The sequence below is a fragment of the Hemitrygon akajei genome, unplaced genomic scaffold, assembly GCF_048418815.1.
Source record: "Hemitrygon akajei unplaced genomic scaffold, sHemAka1.3 Scf000054, whole genome shotgun sequence".
Classification (NCBI taxonomy): domain Eukaryota; kingdom Metazoa; phylum Chordata; class Chondrichthyes; order Myliobatiformes; family Dasyatidae; genus Hemitrygon; species Hemitrygon akajei.
Window position 1 is genome coordinate 3,961,203 of NW_027331940.1, and position 17,980 is coordinate 3,979,182.

General features: G+C 45.7%; 3 non-coding genes across 3 annotated transcripts; 2 read left to right on the top strand and 1 right to left on the bottom strand.

The window, feature by feature from the left end:
- Positions 1–586: 586 nt before the first annotated feature.
- trnas-gcu (transfer RNA serine (anticodon GCU)) lies at positions 587–668 on the bottom strand. The gene has a single exon. It is a non-coding gene; the product is annotated as a tRNA-Ser (tRNA).
- A 710-nt stretch (positions 669–1,378) lies between these two features.
- trnar-ucg (transfer RNA arginine (anticodon UCG)) lies at positions 1,379–1,470 on the top strand. Its single transcript is given in 2 exon segments — positions 1,379–1,415; positions 1,435–1,470. It is a non-coding gene; the product is annotated as a tRNA-Arg (tRNA).
- Positions 1,471–16,143: 14,673 nt separating this feature from the next.
- trnae-cuc (transfer RNA glutamic acid (anticodon CUC)) lies at positions 16,144–16,215 on the top strand. Its single transcript has one exon. It is a non-coding gene; the product is annotated as a tRNA-Glu (tRNA).
- The last annotated feature ends 1,765 nt before the right edge of the window (positions 16,216–17,980 follow it).

The window sequence follows — 17,980 nt, forward strand, 5'->3', positions numbered from 1 at the left end:
TAAATACACCCAACGACCTGGCCTCCACAACTGGATGTGGCAATGAATTTCACAAATTCACTACCCTTTGTCTAACGAGATTTCTCTCCAACTCTGTTTTGAAAGGGCACCCCTCTATCCTGACGTTGTGCCCTCCTGTCCTAGATTCTCCCACCATGGGAATCCCCCTTTCCACATCTACTCTGTCTAGTCCTTCCAATATTCGAATAGTTTCAATGAGATTCCCCTCTCATCCTTCTAAATTCTGGCGAGTACAGACCCAGAGACATCAATCATCCTTGTGAAGGTCCTCTAGACTCTCTCCAATGCTAGCGCATATTTTTTAAACTGAGGGACCCAAAACTGTTCACAATACTCAAGGTGAGGCCTCAGCCGTGATGGAATGGCGGAGATCGGTGAGCCGAATAGCCTAATTTTGCTCCCTATATCTTGTGGTATCGCGGCAAAATTTGGTGAGAAATTAATGATGAATATTGCTTTTCATGATTCGCGTAACAAACCGTCTGGTGTCCCTGTGACAAAATCTGAATGTTTTAAAGTGACAGTGTTAAAAGTGGTCCCCCCCACCCCCCGATAAATACCGGGACGACGAGGATGGGATTCGAACCCACGCGTGCAGAACACAATGGATTAGCAGTCCATCGCCTTAACCTCTCGGCCACCTCGTCTGCTTAAGGCTCACACATTTATGTTCAGATTCTCTGCCGATTTGCTTTGCTCGCCGTGCTTGCCAGAATTCATGGAAGTTGATAAGGACAGTTTAGAGAAATATGTGCCAACCACAGGAAACATGGAAATAAATTTTCAATAGCTTTGTTATCATATTGTTCGATTTAATGTAAACAGATATTACAGGAATTTGCCATCTGGTTCAAGAATGACGATATTCCGTGTATTGGGCAAATGCAATAACCCGATAACTACCGCATTAGAAGGCGCTGAAGGCAACGTCCGTATCTGCGCAGCCGCAGATCGGAACACCCTAACGCTGAACCGACACAAACACATGGCCGCCCGGTTCTGGAATATCAAACCAACGGCTGAAATAGCTATAAAGAAATCGAGTTCCCTGTCAATATTGTATTGAATGTGGTGGGCCATTGTCACTGATTCCAATCCCAGAATATAACGCCGCTGCAAAAGACAGTGGTGTGTGCCTTTGACAATTCCTTTCTGTGTGACAGAAATGGAATATTGAACAACACAAAGCAGGAATGCATGGAGAGATATTGACACAACAATGGTCGAATGCTCACCTGGGATGAAATCAGTGCAGGCGAGTACTTTTCGCTCGGTCAAGAAATCATTTTACAGGTGGAAACTCCTTGCAGCAGTCAGCATGTTCCCCACTTCCCTCTTGGTCTTTCTCACAGAATACGGCCGTGTGGCCTAATGGATAAGGCGTCTGACTTCGGTGCTTGATTGGTGGAAGTCATCAGAAGATCGCAGGTTCGAGTCCTGCCACGGTCGTTTTGCCAACCTGGCGGATTCGGTTCCATTCTGTCTCTCACTCCCATCACACTTGAGATGGTTGTCTCAATTCCGTGTGGGAATTAATCGGAATACTCCACCCCCGGGGAAAACGTAATGCCTCGTCTTCGTTGTACGCAACATATAATATTATGTGTCTGGTCTGTGTAGTATTTCTGCGGACACTTTCATAAACAATTTACTGGAGCGTCTCAGACCTTCAGGAGGAGCTGCTGCTGGGAAGGTGAAGTTTATTTCACATTCAGCTCCGTCTCCGAGCAGATCTTATCGGCAAGAATTCACCACCCAGCACTGAGGGTGATTTCTTTCGGTTACAACCCTCCTGCTCTCGGACACAGCACGCTAGTTATCTGCCTGCTGTGGGATGTCTTCATCACTAATTCCCGAGCAGACATCAACCGCCTCAACATCAGGAATCTTCACCGCTTCTCGAACCTTACCCCCACTGAATTTACTGCCCTCTAATCTCTCAGCACCGGTCCCAAAGTTACCATCCAACCTGCTGACAAAGTGCTGCTGTTGTAGAGTGACGGACTGACCTCCACCTGGCTGAGACCAGGCGGTAACCTACACCTCGAAGAATCCCGACTCCGGATCATCAGAGAACTGCATCCGGCACTATCACTGACATCATCAACTCCAGAGAACCTCCATTCACTGTGGATAACTCGTGTTTCCATTGCCCTGAACTGTCCGCTTCTACCTCCTACTCATTCATAAGCCTAAATGTCCGGTTAGGCCCATTGTCTCTGCCAGTTCCTGCCCCACTATCCTGTGTTCTTACAGCTCCAGTCCAAACTATGCTCCATAATTCAGCCCCATTCCACCTACATTCGCGATGCTTCCTGTGCTCTCGATCAACTCACAAACTTTCGATTCCCTGGCCCCGACCTTCGCATTTTCTCCATGGATTTCCAGTCCCTCATCAAGAGGGCCTTAAAACTCTCCACATTTCTAAAGGAAACAACCAACCAGCTTCCCTCTATCATCACCACCCTCCGTCTGGCAGAACCGGTCCTCACCTCAACAGTTTATCCTTCGGCTCCTTCCGCTTACAGGCCTGATTGATTTTTTTGAGGATGTGACGAAACACGTCGATGAAGGTAGAGCAGTAGATGTAGTGTATATGGATTTCAGCAAGGCATTTGATAAGATACACCGTGCACGGCTTATTGAGAAAGTAAGGAGACATGGGATCCAAGGGGACATTGCTTTGTAGATCCAGAACTGGCTTGCCCACAGAAGGGAAAGAGTGGTTGTAGACGGGTCATATTCTGCATGGAGGCTGGTGACCAGTGGAGTGCCTCAGGGATCTGTTCTGGGACCCCAAGTCTTTGTGATTTTTATAAATGACCTGGATGAGGAGGTGGAGGGATGGGTTAGTAAATTTGATGATGACACAAAGGTTGGGTGTGCTGTGGATAGTGTGGGGGGCTGTCAGAGTTTACAATGGGACATTGATAGGATGCAAAACTGGGCTGAGAAGTGGCAAATGGAGTTCAACCCAGATAAGCGTGAGGGGATATTGCCGGAAGGGCGCTCTGTGACGTTCAGCCGGTAAGGAGCTCCATTCCGGATCTGCTGTCCGTGCTACTCCCATAGCGTCCGTCTCTCCCGAGGCTGCCCATAGGGATCTGTACACGAGTACCAGGACGCGTCCACGCACTGGTGGTCCTGCCAGCTACGTGTGCAGGAGCCAGACGTCCTCCCTGCCCTTTGTAGTTCAGCCTGCGTCCAAAAGTAATTCAGTTTGCCTGTGTCGCCAGCGAGTAGACACTACATGAGGCTTTCTGTCGGAGAGGCTATGCGCTGGCAGGGAGAGAATTACACGTTCAGCTCTCCTTTTCTCCTCGCCGAAAGTGAGAGCCACAAACACTACCCATCATACTATCACACTGGACGCATTACAACAACCATATTGACGACTATATGTGACCGTCGTGAATGTCACCCCTCGGCGACCGATGCAGCAAGGAGAAATCTCTCAGCTTACACAAACTATCCTTATATAATAATCGAGTGTTCAAAGAAATATTCTCATGAAACGTTCCCGGTATGTTTCCAGTCTCATGGCATCCTTCCTGTGCCTTTTCTACGTGTATAACTGGTTTCAGCGAATATGCATCCTTCGGCTTGGTTTATCCAATTCTGCAATATTCCCAGTGTCCGGCCATTTACTATGCAAGAACTGCCCTGCCTTAACTTTACAAAGTGCTACATTTTGTCAAATTAAATTCCACCTGCCAATCCTTGACCACTTTCTGAGTTGGTCTATCCGCTTCATTGTCCAAGACACCACCGATACTGATGTCATTTACAAATTTAGGAACCACCTGACTACCTCAAATTAGCCTCTGCCTGTTTAAATGCTGACAGATCCCAACACCCGCATCCCCTCCTGTAACTCTTCCACCAACGATGTTAGACTCAATGGCCTGCATTTTATACATCGTTGTTCCATTTGCTGTACAGATCAAAGACAGATCGTATTTAACCATGATGTGCGAGGTGATCCATTTTGTAGGCAAAAGTAAGAGAGGGATGTCTATATTATTGATACGGCTTTAGGAATTTTGAGATGTGTTTATAAATCCAAAGATCCACGATGGCACTGGCGATTCACGCGACGTAATGCCAACAGCTCGCAAAATGTCTAGATTTATATCTGCTGAACCACCGTCGCTGCAATCTGAAACCCCTAGTTTCACTTTAAGAAACGTACTGTTGAGATGTCTAAATTAATCGGCAGTTTCACGAGCTGCTGAAGGACCAGATGGACTTGACTCTCGGGAATGCAGGTGCGGCAACTTTCAGCGATCAGCGAAGGTCAGCCATTACCATTGCCGGAAAAGAGGTCGGTTCGGAAGACTTCAAGCCAGACTAAATCGCCGGGCTATGAAGCATCCTCTACCCGGCATCTTCATAGCCAAAGGCCAATGACTTGAAAACAAGATGCATTACATAAGCACAACATTGCAGTTTCGGAGCGACATGAGGGGATGCTGTCTTCTCTGTTTCATGGAGACATGGCTCAGTTCGGTGGAACAGCCGGAAGGCTTCTCAATCCACCGTTCGGACAAGATAAGAAGGTATTATGGTGCTGGGGGGGGGGGGGTGGTGGAACGGCGGTGTTGTTTCATGATAAATTCTTCATGCTCTCCGTACATAGCGGTCTTGCCGCACCCTTGTTCTCCCAATCACAACATCCAATGATTGAGTTCTGTCGGTGCTGCTTACCGAGAGGTTCTCGTCATTGATCCGGACGGCACTTCACAAACCGCCAGAGCAGATGTTAAGCAAGCATACCATGTACTGAGTGCCGCGACCAGCAAACAAGGAACTGCCTACCCTGAGGACTTTCAAATAATTGCGGGGTTTCTATCAGGCTTATTTAAGGAATTCTCGGCTTATTTGTCATCAGCACGTCATCCACAGTACCAGGGGCTCCCGCACTCTCGACCACTGTTGGAGCACGATCAGGAAAGCCTACCATTTCACCCCCAGACCATATTTCGGGCATTCTGAATGTCTGGTTTTCTTTCTCCTACCTCCATCCAGGCGGAGGGTGAGGAACAAGACACCAGATGTATCGGCAACAATGTCGCGGGAATCGGAGGGCCGACTTCTGAATTGCTTCGAGGCGATAGACAGAAACAAAAATGACCCAGGACTCAGAAGAGAATCTGAATGTCACAATCTTTATAAAGACACTGGAGAACGAGTGTTACCCACTGATTCATTCAGAGTCCAGAGTGTTCCTTAACCAGAAGCACTGGGTGAACAAGAGATCTGCAAAGTGCTGTGCAGTAGATTCGTGGCAATATTTATCACATTTATTCATTATGTAGTGTTCTCGCACAGGTGTAAAAGAACTCTGAACTAAACACCAAGCATAAACCAGTCAATGAGGCGGTCCCAGTAAGATTAACCGTTTACTGTTCACTCTTCCACATTAACGTATGGTGAAAAGTGTTGATAAAACAATACAAAATATATACATTATTTGTTTCCTTCTTGACATCACATTTACATCATAAATACTTGCAAAAGTAAAACTACAACAACTATATTACATTAAAGAGCAACATACAGTCAGAATCTACCTACGCCATCGACTGGCTTGAAATACATCAACACAAGCTATCCACAACTCTTTAAATAACAAAAAACATAAACTTTATCGACCGTTATTACTTTTAACAGAATCAGCATTAACATTTTTAATTCAACATATCGATTATCTTATTAACTTACGGCTTTGCTTCTCTGATGTTTCTAGTGCGTAGAAAGAAAACTTTTCTCGCGCTGATCCTGCACACATAAACCCCCTCCTTCCCGTTTTTCCAAACCGGTATTTTGCCAAAAGACGCGGCGAAACCGGGTGTGACGTCATCGCATGCCGCGATAGATCACAGACAACGAATTTACTTTAAACAACCTCAACTTTAACTAGAAAACGATTAAAAACGAATTACTAAAGCGAAAATATAATAAACTAAACAAATGCCTTAAAGGCCACACACTCCCCGCCTGGCCTTCGTAAGGTCACTATGAACATAATACAAAACTTCAGTCTCTAAATCAGTCCTTAGGTAGAAGTAGAATGACTTCTGCAACTGGCCTTTGGTAAGTTTTCACATCACCTTGGTCGGTAGTTTTCCACTCAACCTTCCTGATATGTCCATCCCTACTAGGGAATGTGGCAGTGATTCTGACCATTGGCCAGCAGTTGCGGGCGATTTGCTTGTCCCTGAGCAGGACTAAATCTCCAACTTGAAGATTCCTGCGGGGTTCTGTCCACATTTGTCTGTGTTGCAACAAAGGTAGATATTCATGCCTTCAACGAGACCAGAACCGATTTGCAAGATCCTGAACCTGTCTCCATTGCTTTGTGTACAAATCTTTATCAGAGAAGTCCCCAGGTGGAGGGGGAGCTCCTGCCTTCTGCGTAAGGAGCATTGATGGCGAGAGTATGAAGGGGTTTTCCGGGTCAGAAGACACCGGTAGGAGTGGTCGTGCATTTATAATGGCCGTGACCTCTGCCATTAGGGTGCACAGTACCTCGTGGGTCAGTCGGGTGCTTTGCTGCAGAAACATTGAATCAAGAATTCTTCTGGCGATACCAATCATCCGCTCCCATGCGTCTCCCATGTGAGAGGCGTGTGGTGTGTTAAACGCCCAGTTGCATCCCTGCTGACTGAGGTACTTTTGCACCGTTTTGTCCATCCCCAGCTCCTTGGACGCTCCAACAAAGTTCGTGCCGCAATCAGACCTTAACTGTTTCGCAGGGCCTCTTAGCGCAAAGAAGCGCCTGAGAGCGTTAATGCAGCTGGATGTATCCAAAGATTCGATTACCTCAATGTGTACCGCTCTTGAACTCATGCAGCTGAACATGATGGCCCACCGCTTGCTCTCTGCTTGTCCTCCTCTGGTGCGTCTAGTAGTGATAGACCAGGGACCAAATACACCGAGCCCCACATATGTAAAAGGAGGGCAGGCTTCAAGGCGTTCTGGTGGGAGGTCCGCCATACGTTGAGCTTCCAACTTGCCTCGCAGTTTCCTGCAGGTTACACATTTGTGGAGATTACAACAGGACAGTGACAGGACGCAGAGCAGAGCTGAGAAGTTACAGATGGAGTTCAACCCAGAACGTTACAGAGCGATTCACTTTGGAAGGATGAATTTGAAGGCAGAGGTGATACTTTCTCCAGTCAACCGAGGGCCGCACGTTAGTACGAGTTCCACAATGGAAACAGAGTGATCAGACACTCTCCAATAAGCCGAGGCCCGTTCATCGGAACGAGAACCACAATCAGCACGGAGCGGTTCACTGCAGGAGCAGAAGGAAGTGTGATTGACAGGTGAGCTTGAACACATCCGCTGCTCTGCACATGCCCATAGTGATTCTCGAAAGACAATATACCTGACAGTAAATCAGGAGGAAAAAAATACAACTTCGTGGCAAATAATAGAACAGCCTGGGAACCTGCGGATAGTTCAGAGGTTTTACTTACTACTTTGTTTCAGACAGAGAATGGATGGAGAAATAGCGGTGGAATTGTCGCAGGTTTGCGAATATATTCAAAGTTAAATGGACTGTATCGCACGTCACGGGTGTGGAGTGGTCAGGTCATTCACTGGCAGAGTTCTGTTCCTGCCAAACGGCCCATGTGTGCGCTGGAAAACATTGTTCTTCAAACTATCCACAGCCCTCGCTAATCTCCCGAAGACACGCTCCCTTTTTGATCATAGATCTCTGGAATATCGCTGTGAATCTTTTAAATAGTTTCGAAGAAGATACGTGCAGTGCATGTCATTGTAACACGTCAGCTGTCACTGTGATTTCCAACACTCACCCCCGGAATGACTGGAACGAACGAAAGAAAATAATGAACGAATGTTCCCCTTTAATAATGAAGTGTTCTCCATTTCACCTGCCAGAACAAACTCCTTCCCTCAGTTTCAGAAGCGAATGTGCTCCGTCAAATGTTACAAAATAAATCTATTTCAGATGAATGCCTACTTTAAGAATAACGCTGGTATAAAAATATCCAATTTAAATAGCTGAAGCAAGGTATCATGGAAAAAACTTGGAAAATTCACATCATTTTTTTAAAAGTAAAAATATTACAGTATCCCTTGGTGAGTCAGATTCATGACACAGGTACAGAGTGATTAAAATTGTTTACGTAATTGTTAGTGCAGTTCGTTATCACTAATGTCCCTGGCGTAATAGCCACGCAAATTGCCTCAATGGAATTGCTTTAACCTGGATAAAAGTCTAGGAAACCGAGCAGCTCCGCACAACTGAACGCTGCTTCTGACGGAATATGGGGTATTCGGCGATTTACCACATCGCGAGCATTTTCTATCCCACACTTGTAGCGGTTGGTGTCTCCGGTAAATGCAGGGGTTGGTCACTTTATGTATGGTGCCGTCGTTACTCTGCTGCGGTATCCGCACTGTTACTAAGCACAGATGCTACCTTCGGCTGAAAAGTGTTTCCGGAATGGGTGTTTCAGGCAACTAATGGTTTTATTTCCATTGTCCATACATTGACCGCAGTGTTTTCTTCTTCTTTTGTCAATTAAGTTGGTGCCGATATTGTCACTGTTTCATAATTTCACCTCGCTAGGCTTTCTGAAGTGATGCTGGTCTCTGCTTTTCTAGGTCCGAGTCTGTATCAGTGCAGGCAGTTCGATCTTATACAGACGTGGCAGCTGATTTAAATGACGGACCAGTGTATTTTCCACACGTAGGTCTGTTCTGTAAGTCAGTAAGTGAGAACTCGTGCTTTATATCTCCTTGATTCCATGTTGTAACCGCTAAAAATAATCCCGTCAGCTATTTCACCTCTACTAATGGAAATGGTGTTGCTTAGAGGAGCGATCGACTGCTCACTGGTACGTGAGTCCTGGAACTCAGGTGTCTCGCTCTAAACTGTGGGTAGGTCGCCAATCCACTGACACTCACATCCGTCATTGTCCTCCAGCCGGAGTGCAGCGACCGAGACCGCACACACTGGATTCCCGCTTTCTACTTCCAAACAGACCAAACGCTGCATAGCATTGGTAGAATGGGGGCATTCAGGGTGCTGACCGTATTTCAATTTTGTTTCCAAATCTCTTGCAGTTAACTTAACGGCGATTGTGATCCTCTCTCGGGGAAAATGCGGACTCTCCAAATGCATTACCCGTTACCTGGTTGGAATGGCAACAGCGGATCTGATGGTGGTTATCGTTGTTGCTTTAGTGGAACAGACCAACAATATCTACATTTTTTCCAGATCCCTGCTCATCACTCCTGTGTGCGCTCTGACACTTGTATTTGCGGCTGTGACGCGGGACTGTTCTGTTTGGTTTACGGTCAGTTTTACCTTCGGTCGCTTTATCGCAATATGTTGCCGAAAGCTGCGGGTGCGATACTGCACTGAGAGAACAGCAACGGTGGTTATCGTGACTGTGGTTATAGTGAGCTGCGGGAAATGTGCCCCGTTTTACTTTGCCATTGAACCTTACGTCATCATTGAGAACACACCGTGGCGGTGCACCGTCACATATGAATACGTTACTTCACCCGTGTGGAGAGGATACCAGTTACTGGACAGTATTTTAACACCATTGCTACCAATCGGATTAATCCTGGTGTTTAATGGGTTAACCGTAAGTCATATCTTTGTGGCATATAGAGTCCGCAGAAGGCTTCGGCACAGCAGCGACAATCAGAAAGATGCCGAGGTGGAAAAACGCAGAAAATCGATGATTTTGCTGTTTTCTATATCAGCTAATTTCATATTATTTTGGATTCCCCATGTAGCCCGTTCTCTAAAATGGCAAGCGCAAAACTACTTTTTCGAGGACAGATATTTGAGTTCCCCAGTATACATCCTACAGCAACTTGGGTTCATGTTGCAATTACTCAGCATGTGCACCAATACTTGTATCTATACACTGACACAGAGGAAATTCAGAGAAGAGCTGAGGGATGGAATGAAGTATGTGTTTACATTAAAAGGCCATCTGTGTAGATAACGCCAGCCTCCAATGGCAATTCAGCGGAGTTTTCAAATAAAGCCGTTTTACAATGAACAGGTTTGGCAAAAAAAAGTCGCGAATTCAAACATTCATATGCCTGGTCATCCGGGAATTGCAGAATCGGCGGAAGATTGCTGACTACATACAGTTCAGGTAGGTAGCAATACAAACGTTCAATGCTGCTGGTGTGATTGTTACATTGTTTGAAGTATGTTCCAAACTATCACAGACACTCGACTGTCACAAGGGAAAGGATGGCTACAGGAATTTCCGTGTTTTAGATGTTTCAAAATGGACAGGGTCGGGTAACAGAGTGTAAAGGGAGTGCGATGGGAAACCAGGGATAGTGTTGTAGCTGAAGAAAGGGAGGACAACGTGGAGCTTTCGTTTGTGAATAGACTGGGAGACGAACACAGAAACATGATAAACCCATTTGGAGTATTCTATACAGCCTGCAACGGGAACAGTGAAGAACCGATTGGGAAGCAGGACTTGGACATTTGCCATTTTATTGGCATGGGTAACTGCCACAATATCATTTGGCATCTTCTCGGGGTAAAAGGTTTAATTATGGCATAATGTCTCAGTTGTGTACAGGAAGGATTCATGTCACTATGTCGACATGCGCACTATCGAACAGTGCGTACTGGATCTAATATTAGAAAAGGAAACGGGTCAGGTGATAGATCTCCCGGTGGGCCAGCATTTCAGAACAATAGGACAGAACTCCCCTCCATTTACCTTTCCCAGGGATAGGACCAGAGAATATGGAATGTGTTCAATTGAGGGTCTGGGAATTATGGTGCTACCTGGCAGGAGTTTAGGAAGGTACATTGGGAAATGATGCACTCGGGGTATTGCGCAACAGATATCTGGAGACTGTTTAGGGAGCACTTACACGGGGTTCAGTATAGGCTTGTCTCAGTGACGCAGGGAAAGGATGAACATGTAAAGTAACCCTGGGAGACAAGAAAATTGGAACAACACGTCAAGAGGAAGAAATAACGATACTTACAGAACAGGACGAAAGGATCAGGTAAACCTATAGCAAGTCACAATGCAGACAAGAAAGAATTTAAGAATGGACTTAAAAAGAGTGATAGGGTGATCTGAGAAATCGTTGACGAGTTGCACTGTGAAGAACAGGAGGAGACTGGGGAGAGTGTGTGCAGGTCAGAGGTAAAAGAGGAAACTTGTGTCTGGAGTCCAAGGAGGCGGTGAAGCTCCTCACTGAATACATTGATCAATGTGAACACAGCGTCAAAAGGCAGATATGCTCGAACATGCCGACGCTGAAAAGAGGAAGCGCTAGAAACTTGGAAAGCATTATGACAGATGATCCCACGGTGCCAGAAGGGATATAGTCTTTGTAATAGATGATTCCCCGATGCCGGAAGGGATATAGTCTTTGTAATAGATGATTCCCCGATGCCGGAAAGGATATAGTCTTTGTAATAGATTATTCCCCGATACTGTAAGGGATATAGTCTTTGTAATAGATGATTCCCCGATACCGGAATGGATATAGTCTTTGTAATAGATGATTCCCCGATACCGGAAGGGATACAGTCTTTGTAATAGATGATTCCCCGATACTGGAAGAGAAATAGTCCAGGTAATTTTGGAAGGCGAGTTCAGATATTTCTGAGATTTTGGAAAGGATATTTGTGTCTTCGCTGGCCACAGAAGTAGAACTCGATGATTGGAGGGTGGAAAATGTTTTCATTTGTTGACAAAATATAATAGGGATAGTTTTTCGAATTATAGACCAGGGAGTCTTACAACAGTAGTGGGTAAACTACTGGAGAGGATTATTGAAGAAGGAACTTATGAGTATTTGGAGAAACGTAGTCTGCTTCGGAGAGACAATATGACCTGTTGTCCTATATGGGTCAGATTGAATTATTTGAAAAAGTGAAACTAAAACAAACAGAAGAATCAGGACAGTCGATATGGGTGCATTAGTCTTGGTCAGGCGTTTGATCAGTTCCCCACAGTAGACTCATTCAGAAAGTCAGGAGGCATGGGATCCAAGGAAACCTGGTTGCGTTGATTCAGAATTGTCTTCCTGACAGAAGGCAGATGATGTAGTAGACAGAGTGAATTCTGTCTGGAAGACAAAGGGCAGCCGTGTTCCGCATGGAGAGTCGAAACTTCGGTACACTTTACAACTCTATTGCGAGTCTGCAGTTGCAGTGCTCCGAGAAATAGGGCTGAGGAAATAATCGATTTAATCTGATCACACAGCAACACTTGGATAATTTATGGAATTAGGGCTGACGACATAAACAAACCGCTGAGCGACTGACTGCACGAGAGTGTTTTCTGAACTGACCTGTCATTTACATATTACAGGGAAGATACTACAATAACTTCAAAACAATCTTTTCGAATGGAACCCTACAACTTAAAACCAGCATTTCAAAGTGTTCAGCAGCAGCTCCTGGTGCTCATTAAAAGAAATAGCCTTCCAAATTGCCAATTTCAATTTCCCAAATTAAGTACACACCAATTTATCCTAAAGCCAATTTACCTGTGAATCGTAGTTCTATCGTAACGGGTGTAGATACGCTCACATTTCGATCAGTTTAACCCTGAATCCACATGGCCGGTGTGGAATCCGTGTCTGCCTCTGAAATCAATAATAAATGAAACACACAAATCTACACAAACTGAAAACGCAGCGAAGGCAAAGCAAATGCTTGTCTTCCTTCAAAACCATCGCAGGCAGTTGGAGAATATACATTCTCTATACACGTCATAATGTTGTATACCTCTATCAAATCTCCCCTCAGTCTTCTACCCGCTCGGGAATAAAGTGCTAACTTATGTAAACTTTCCCTTTAATACAAAACATTCAGTCCCGGCAATAGCCGTGCAATAGTTTTTTCTGCATTCTTTCAATCTTATTTACATGTTTCCTGCAGGTAGTTGAGTCCAACCGCACACAATATTCCAAACTGGGTCCCAATAAAGCCTGAAACCACAGCAACGTAACGTCCCAACTCCTGTACTCAGTACTTTGGTCTAGGAAGGCCAATGTGCGAAAAGCTGTTTTTAGACCCTGTGCAACTGCGCCGCAACTTTCATTGAATTATGGATCTGCATTCCCAGATTCGTTTATTTGATCGTACTCCTCGGTGCCCTATTTCTCATTGTGTCAGACCGACCCTGGCTGGTCCTTCCAATGTGCAAAATCCAACGCTTGTTTGCGTTAAGTCCGATCCGCTATTTTTCAGCCATTTTTCCAGCTGGGCCAGATCCCGCTTCATGCTCCGGTACTCTTCCTCGCTGTGGACTACACCCATTATGTTGTTGTCATCGGCAAATCTACTGATCCAGTTACCGACATTATTATCCAGATCATTGATATAGATGACAAACAACAACAGGCACAGCGACGATCCCTGGGACACTGCACTTATCACAGGTCCCCAGTCAGAGAGACAACCATCTATTCCTACAATCTAGCTTCCCCAACATAGCCAATGGCTAATCCAGTTTACTACTTCATCGTGAAAGCCAAGCGACTGAACCTCCTCGAACATCCTCCCATACGGAACCTTGAGAAATTCCTGGCTGAAGTCCCTGTTAGACGGCATCCACTGCCTTGCCTTCCACACCATTCCTGGTAACTACCTCGTAAAGCTCTGTGAGATTGGTTAGACATGACCTAATACGCACTGGCCCATAATGACTATCGTTAATGTTCCAGTTTATCCAGATACTTCTTGTCATATCCCATGACCAGGGTAGTCTGAACACCGAGGGCAATTCCTCATTTCATAGTTGTTGACGAGTCCTTTCCAAGCAGAACTATCGATACCATCCAGCGGTCGGCACTCACATTAATAGCACATTGTTGTTAAATTCTCCTGCACTATTACCAGACGCATTGAGAGTAATCTGGAAAAGGAAGGCGTCGTAGCTTTAAATAATTAATCGATTGTACTTAAATAGTAAGATACTGTACCTAGATAGAGCATAGAGCATAGAATATTACAGCACAGTACAGTCCATCGTCTCACGAGGTTCTGATAGCTTTTCAACTAATTTGAGTTCAAACTAACACATCCCCCTTCATCTGAATCAGAATCAGAACCAGATTAAATATCATCGGGATATGTGGTGAAATTTGTTAACTTTACTGTAGCACTGCAATGAAACAGAGTTTAAATAAATGTAGAGATAACAAAAGACATGAGCTGCAGGTGGTGGAGGGGAAGTGTCTGTTCCTGAATCGTTGAGCCTGAGCTTTCCGACTTCTGTATCTCCATCCCGATGGTAACACTGTGTAGAGGGCACGTCCTGTTGGTGGGCAACTTTAATTATGGACGCCACTGTTACAAGAATCACCCCCAGTAATAATGATCAGTGAGGAGCAGAGAATCTGCATTTGCCAACAAGTCACTTTTATTATTTCAATTAAACAAGCACGTAGTTTCACACGCCATCTTCACTCCAGGACACTCAATGAACAGTCAATGAAGAGAAAAGGTATTACCGGGGAGAATAGTCGACTCTGGCCAGAGAGACGGGAGGAAGGGACTGGGGATGTCTAGATGTATTTCTGTTGAACCACTGTGGCTGCAATCTGAAGCCCCTAATTTCCTTTTAAGAAACGTACTTTTGAACTGTCTAAATTAATCGGCAGTTTAACGAGCTGCTGAAGGACCAGGTGGACTTGACTCTCGGGAATGCAGGTGCGGCACCTTTCAGCGATCAGCGAAGGTCAGCCATTACCACTGCCGGAAAAGAGGTCGGTTCGGAAGACTTCAAGCCAGACTAAATCTCCGGGCTATGAAGCATCCTCTACCCGGCATCTTCTTAGCCAAAGGCAAATGACTTGAAAACAAGATGCATTATGTAAGCACAACATTGCAGTTTCGGAGCGAGATGAGGGGCAGCTGTCTTCTCTGCTTCATGGGGACATGGCTCAGTTCGGTGGAACAACCGGAAGGATTCTCAATCCACCGTTCGCAGAAGATAAGAAGGTATTGTGGTGCTTGGGGGGGTGGGGGTGGGGAGTTGTTTCATGACAATCTGTTCAAGCTCTCCGTACATAGTGGTCTTGCCGCACCCTTGTTCCCCCAATCACAACATCCAATGATTGAGTTCTGTCTGTGCTGCTTACCGAGTGGTTCTCCTCATTGATCCAGACAGCACTTCACAAACCGCCAGAGCAGATGTTAAGCAAGCATACCATGTACTGAGTGCCGCAACCAGCAAACAAGGACTGCCTGCCCTGAAGAGTTTCAAATAATTGCGGGGGTTTCTATCAGGCGTATTTAAAGAATTCTAGGCTTATTTGTCATCAGCACGTCATCCTCAGTACCAGGGGCTCCCGCACTCTCGACCACTGTTAGAGCGCGATCAAAAAGCCCAGCATTCCATCCCCAGACCATATTTCGGGCATTCTGAACGTCTGGTTTTCTTTCTCCTACCTCTACCCAGGCGGAGGGTGAGGAACAAGACACCAGATGTATCGGCGACAATGTCGCGGGAATCGGAGGGCTGACTACTGAATCGTTTCGAGGCGAGGACAGAAACAAAAATGACCCAGCGCTCATAAGAGAATCTAAATGTCACATATGCACACGGCAATAAACCCGACTGGACCTGACAACACTCACTGAGATTTGAGCAGTGATGACCCCGGGCAGATGAGTCAATGTGATGTCGGCAAACTGAGTGAGTAGGACCAGAGGCCAATATGGGAAATGTATGGTCACCCTCTTCTACAGAGAGACAGCATCTCTGAGTGGATTGAGGTGCAGTGAGGAGGGAAGAAGATCAATTCTACATTGTTTCGATTGCAAGTTATTGTCTGTAAGACCTCGCACAGTTATTTCGAGCTTTGTTGAGACAGCACCTGCGATATTCAGCACATATGTCTTTATAAAGACACCGGAGAACGAGTGTTTCCCACTGATTCATTCAGAGTCCAGAGTGTTCCTCAACCAGAAGCACTGGGTGAACAAGAGATCTGCAAAGTGCTGAGCAGTAGATTCGTGACAATATTTATTACATTTATTCATTATTATTAATCTATAGGTTTTTGCTTCATATTTTGCTGGTTAGGCAGTTGTCTATTGCTGTAGTCAGAACTTTATCAGCTTCCCTGGTGGTCTAGTGGTTAGGATTCGGCGCTCTCACCGCCGCGGCCCGGGTTCGATTCCCGGTCAGGGAATTGAGATATTGCCTGCTGTCATTTAATGTGTTTATTTTAAATAATTTTGTGTATTAACTTGCTTCCACAACAACCCGATTCCTGTCTATGCTTAACCTGCATCCGCCTGATTCAGCACCGTAAAACCACAAAATATATGAGCAGAACATGACATTGAGAAAAATACCGCAGGTGCTGTCTCAATAAAGCTCGAAATAACTGTGCGAGGTCTTACAGACAATAACTTGCAATCGATACAATGTAGATTTGATCTTCTTCACTCCTCACTGCACCTCAATCCACTCAGAGATGCTGTCTCTCTGTAGAAGAGGGTGACCAGACATTTCCCATATTGGACTCTGGTCCTACTCACTCAGTTTGCCGACATCACCTTGACTCATCTGCCCGGGGTCATCACTGCTCAAATCTCAGTGAGTATTGTCAGGTCCAGCCGGGTTTATTGCCGTGTGCACAGGGACGGTGAGGGACAGGTACAATGAAACACTTGCAGCGTCATTGCAGGCTCGAAAAGACAGACAGTACGCAGAACATAAATTGTACAATTCTGCATCATTAACAAACGGTATATATAAATCTTGTGCCAGTTTCAGACTTGGAAATGATTCCTCAGGCAAACTGATGACATAGATTGCGAACTATTATATCCACGGGGGAGCATCCAGGCCCAGGAAAGGCCTGTTTATTCCTTTTCTTTAAACAGACATACAACAGAGAGAAGGGAGAGACTCTAGTCCTCTTCAACCAGCCCTGGCATTCAATAAGATCAGGCTGGCCCAGACTTTTTCGCAATCCTCCCCCCTCCCCATACCGCAGTTGCCAGTCAAAAGTCGGCCGGTGTCCCCCAGTAAATCTTCAACCGTCTCCCCCGGTGAGAGGAGATAAACTTCTGTCGCCCGCCTTTATTTCAACGCCCTGACAGTGCCCCCAGCTTCGATCAGAAGCATGTGGATATGAATGTTATATAATGGGACATTGTTCTGAGTTTTGCTCAGTATTGACGGGACTTTGGGGAGGCAGAAGCAGTCAGAGTCTGTGGGAGGGAACAACTCTTGGGTGAAACCCTTTCCGCAATTGGATAACACATTGGATTGACATCTGCATACACGAATGGGAGCTAGGTAGTTGCACGTAGTTTGACGAGATTGGTTGATGTCGGACCATGACACCGCGTCAGTGGCAATTGGCGAGGTTGATTTGACGGAAGGTCAGCGAACCGATTTGTCTATGGCAATAGGCGGGATCGCTCGTTAGACAAGAGAGCAATGGGGAGTCTGTACAGTGAGTGATATGAAACGGCGAAAGCTTTTCGCGTTCAGAGGCCGTGCTGCCCACTTCAGAGAATCAGTCACAATCTCAATCTCCCCTCTCCCAGCCGCGGCTGAACAACATATCTTACTGCATATGGAAATATTTTTATAAGTTGACAATTCAAGTGTTTTCAGCTAACCTAAATTTCACATGGTGGTCGTGTCATAACTGAGCACTGACCCAAAGTACAGGAGCAGATTTGTTTAAAAAATCGCTACTCCTTCATGTCATATTACCTGTTCTCCCCGACATTTCAGCACCAGTTTACACCCACTCCCCTGCTCTCCACCCGAGCTGTCTTGTAAAGGAAAATCTATAAACGTCCCACTGCATTCACGCAGTCCTTTCACTGAACACGAATATTGATAGCTAAGCGTTCGCTTCAACTTGTGAGGAAAGTGTGGGAGTGAGGGAGTGAGATGTGGAGAGAGAGGGAGAGAGAGAGAGAGAGAGAGAG